Consider the following 5,034-nt stretch of genomic DNA (forward strand, 5'->3'; position numbering starts at 1 on the left):
CACAGAGAGAGGATGCTGTTGAATGCAGCAAAAATGTGTTGATACCATCCCTGGACCAAAAATATAAAACATTTCATTAACTGACAGACTGACAGTTTACTCACCATTATAATAACACTGCACTGGAACAGGGGAACAGGCTTGTATGGTAGTTAAATATTCCATACCTAAATCCATTAATATTTAATACTGTTTGAAATGCATTCCACAAAGAGGAAGATAAAATATGACACAAAAAACATCCATATGGGGCACAGAGAATCCATTAATCTCAGTTGTGCTGAATGGTATGGATGCATCATCATCAGCAGCAGCAGCAGCAGTGGCTGAAACCTAAATGTCCTGGCTCAATATTCATTATTCACCATGCCGAACTCTTGATGGTAACACCTATGTGCAATCCTTGTGCAACAAAAAAAATCAACTTGAGCAACATCCTGTGCTGCTCTAGATGATATCGCACGGAGACGAATAAAGTTGGAGGTGAAAGATGAAAGATGGCTTTAACATTGTGTCAGTGAGATCAGACAAACAGGCACATCAGCCACACCGCACACAACATGACAGCTCAGGTTTCCCCATTCTGACACTGCTAAACATTTATTTATGTGCATTTTACCTCCCGTGCAGATGCAACAGCTAACATATTAACGACTGACCTTCCTCTGTGATTACCGAAAAGACTAAGTTAACTGTTAGCCACAGACCACAGCGATGTTGCCTCAATGTTACAAAAACAAAAGAGTCAGACTTACATTCATGGCTCCGGCTTCGTTTGACGCCTGATACAAACAAACTGTGATCCCGAGGCTAAACTCGTGGAAAAATATGGATGCCGTTGTTGCAAAACCTTTCGAAAAGCACATTTCTATCCCACGCTCGTAAATTGTCCGGGACGGAATCGCCACTACAGAAACGTTTGGACACACTGGAGCCGCTACAACGCCATTGCAGGCAGTGGGTGATGCTGCCAGTCGCGCTGTGGGGGTGTCGGTGCAATTTGGCAGCTCATCTCACTGAGAGCTGCACTCTGGCAGCATTTGCAAGGGCTGGTCCGATATACGTCTGCAGTATGGCAAAGTAAACACACTTAGCTGTAATGGTAGCCGGCGATTTGCAGATGTAAAGCCTCATGTGACAGGTGCTAAAACCTGAACTGCGGCAATGGTTTGGTCCGATAATCTGCTGCGCGGAGGGGGTTTCAGTGAGCTGCAGTCTGGCATAAATACCAGCACACAGCAACTGTAACTTTACTCGCTGCTTATTGTTCATCAATGGGCTTTGGGTGGGGTAGATGGGGTCAAGGACCACTCAAGATACGCGACGGGTGTTCAAATTAGGGTGTCTCAAAATAAAGACCACCAGAGGGCCTAGAGGAGTTTTTAAAGAAGGTAGAGCCAGAAAAAATGAGGTAAAGTTTGATTTTGGTGTTAATGTACTGAAAGTCATAGTGTGCTGCGAAACAAAAAATACTGAATAAATCATTTATTCCAGTGATACTCAATTTAATACGCGGGCCAATTTAATGCCGGGTGCCGGGTGGTCCCTCAACTATTATCTAATTAACAATAAAAAATGAGGTGATTCACATTGGGAATTGTTTTTGTACTTTTGGAACATTTAAGGTGCCAGAGTGCATAAAACAGCATCAAAAATAGAACTTGTTTATCAAATATATACCAGTGGAGGATCCCCCACAACCCCTAACAGAGGTTCAAGTTAAGCCCCTTATGCCCTAAAATCCTAGAAACATCCTAAAATCCTAGAGTGTTCCAAAAGTCCAAGAAACATCCTAATGTACTAAAAACATCCTGAAGTCCTAGATATGTCCTAAAATCCATGAAGCAATCTAAAATCCATGAAATGTCCTAAAATCTTATAAAAGTCTAATATCCTAGACATGTACTATAATCCTAGAAATGTCCTTAAATCCTAGAAAAGTCCTTCAACATGTATGGGGTTGCTAGACCCCTGACCTACTGTCATTCTGCAAAAGTGGCCCCCAAGCAAAGCAAGCTGAGTATCCCTGATTTACTCTTTCCTCAATTTTACCAGTCAAGCATGGATGTAGTAATAAAGGGCATTTTTTACAAACTTGACTTGGTCATGAGTCACTTGCTGTCCATTGAGAATGGACCCGCAACCCAGCAGTTGGGAACCAGTGAACTAAACTATGTTGTGTCTTTAAAGGTTGAGAGGTGCCTTAGAGAGCTTCAACAATTTTTTATACAAAGTTCAGTATTTCATCCAGATTATTCAGCCAAATTTAATTAAGTTATGACATTACATACTGAACATAAAAAATTGCAAACAAACCAATCTTTTCATGCCAGCCCTTGGTCCTCCCCAATGTCGAAACAAAACCTATACACCCTTGGGCCTATATAAACGTGCCACTGAGGGCCACAGTTAGGAGGGTGAAAAATGTCTTAAGCAGACTTAATTTAGCCACATGTAAGAAATAACAACATCTGATTATCAAAGTTAGCTGCTCAATGCAGCAAACACTATCTCAAACACTCACATGCTCAGTGCATATGGTTTCTAATGTTTACAGTCTCTTTCCTAATTAATCTGTTTGCCTTAATATTTAACAGTCTTATAATAAAGAAGATTAGAGTGCATTAATTCTAGCTGGCTGGGTCACACAGGCCTAAAGCACAGGACTAACTTTATGTGAAAAATCACTACAAAAGAAAGCTTGGTCAATATCCAAATGTGTGATTGTCTTATCAAACAGCCCTGAGTCATACAATTGATTTGTATGTTCTATAATCCATGGTATTGTTGCTAACGTGCATATTTCATAATCACACAATACAAGTTATCTTATAAATTGAGTCTTAATTAAATCATAATTGATTCAAGAGGTAATGCGATTAACAGCTTAAAGCATGCATATATTTGAATTTGATATTTATGACTTTATATCCTTCTCAAATCTCGTATGGTAAATGTCATTTATATATGTACACAGTCACAACCTGTCAAATTTGTGACTAGTATTATAATAATAATGTAAATCGCATATTTTGGCAAGGTAAATAGTTACGTAAATTGTATGCAACCATTTCAGGACTGAGTCAAAGCAGCACATTTGTTCTTTTTCATACAGCAGCTACTGTTGTTCCATTTTTACTCAATACCCTTCACATTTTTCAATACAAGCATCTCTAAAGGGAATGTTTGCAATAAGGCAACTGTGACATGAGTTACAGTTTGTCCCCATTTGGCAACAACTTTCACTTCAAGGAGATGGGGTATGTTGCATCTTGCCCCGCAGCTCAAAACAAGAAAATTCAGGACAATATCAGTGTAAATTGAAACGTACAGCAGCCTATATGGAAACAGAATTAGACTAAAATCAATCCAAATCAGTGCACATTTATTTCATAAGATATCTCACACATTTGGGCACTATCTTAACCTCTTGCCAAGTGCTGTGTTTTCCGTGTTTTCATGCATCTCAGCGAATGCATTCACCTATAGTGTTTGTTGATACATTCAGTCCAAACGCCAGCTATGTGAAGATGTTGCTAAGCAACTCTAAAAATAATCTTAAGGGAATGAAAGGGAGGGTGAGAGAACAGAACAGCCTTGCAACTGCAGAGCACAGAGCATGGATAGCATCATGCTTATCACCACAGAGAGGAAGCCACGAATCCGGTTTCAAATATGCCTTTATCAAACAAGAGCCATGCAGTGACCACAGTCAGTGTTAGCCAGAATTAGGATCCTTTTTTTTGCAGGATCAAAGTGCTCTCTTAGTGGTAGCTGATATCAAGGGAGCACGAGGGGTGAATTCAGGATCCCACAGCCCTTTAGCGGTTGTGACTTGGAGCCAAGGGGCTAAAACATGACCATCTGTCTGCTAGGACGGTCTCTGCAGGGGGTCTGGACAGACTGGAGCAGACTTCTTAAACATGTCTCTGCCCTCTAACAGCTGGGCTTAGGAGGTCATGCTCTGGTGAGGTGATGGTGTGTGTTTGTGCATGTGAGTTAGAGGATGTGTATACATTTCCTGATCTGCATTTAATCAAAAAATCATCAAGTTGATAGATCAAAACGAAATCAAATAAGCCACTTGGTCAGTGTACTTTTTGGTCAAACAGAAAAACAAATGAAAAAAAACAAACAAACAATAAATAGTTACTTCCAAAAATGCAAAAAATGAATAACAAGTCATGTTTATTTTTTTTAGGGTCAGAAAATGAAAATATGGAATAGAAATACCACTTAAGTAGAGATTACATTGTTAAGGCAAGGGCACCAAAATCAAATAAGTTTAGCGAGAGAAGCAGTATAAAACAAGACATTTGAGGATGTCATCTTGGGCTTTAGAAACGAATATGAATAGTAATAAAAAAAGACAGGTGAAAAATGTGCAGAAATTTCTGCAGATGATAGACCTTGATTAAAAAGTTTGAAATGATGTCAGAATATACTTCGAAAGCTATTACGGTGCTAGTTATAATAATAAGTTTAATTCACAGCCTTTTCTTCTCCTGCTAACTACCCTAATTTTATTTTGGTACCCATGCAATTATACATTTATCCTTTTTTTTCCAACAACCAATTTAAATAAATGAATGAATGAATAAATAAATAATACAATTATTAAGATTTTTTGAATTTTTAAATGACAATTAAATAATTATTTGTTTTTGTTGTTTTCATGTCTGTTTCTGAAAGGAAAGACCAAAAAGTACACGGACTCCCCCCACTCATAGAGCAGAGAAATTTAGCAACCCTCTTTCAAATAGAAAAGAGAAACTATACTTTAAGAGAGTTACACAGTGATAATAAAAAGACATATGTCATAGATAATAACAAGGAGACAGCTCAACACAGAAGCAGTCCTGCAGCAGCCACTCCTTGACTTTAATATAGGCTGCCAAAATCTAAATCCCCGTCTAACCAACATCCCACAGAAACATTAACTGAAGGCGTGTCGCTTCTTTTCTCATTCACTTTTCGGTTATTGCCCCTTTTTTTTCTTTTACGAGACAACCATCTTTTTCCATCCAGATGTGG

The 5,034-nt window shown here is 38.7% G+C and overlaps 1 protein-coding gene across 7 annotated transcripts in view; it reads right to left on the reverse strand.

Annotated features, from left to right (window-relative positions):
- The window catches only part of ppp1r9a (protein phosphatase 1, regulatory subunit 9A), a 90,129-nt gene that overhangs the window by 69,906 nt on the left and 15,189 nt on the right, over positions 1 to 5,034 (reverse strand). The window contains exon 1 of one of the 7 annotated variants that reach the window (XM_042506341.1): positions 756 to 905. The exons of the other annotated variants lie outside the window; for them this stretch is intronic. The gene's annotated coding sequence lies outside the window, so the exon portion shown is untranslated. Of the gene's footprint in view, positions 1 to 755; positions 906 to 5,034 lie in introns of those variants that run through there. 7 annotated transcript variants of the gene reach the window in all.

Source organism: Plectropomus leopardus, chromosome 18 (genome assembly GCF_008729295.1).
Source record: "Plectropomus leopardus isolate mb chromosome 18, YSFRI_Pleo_2.0, whole genome shotgun sequence".
NCBI classification, from domain to species: Eukaryota; Metazoa; Chordata; class Actinopteri; order Perciformes; family Serranidae; genus Plectropomus; species Plectropomus leopardus.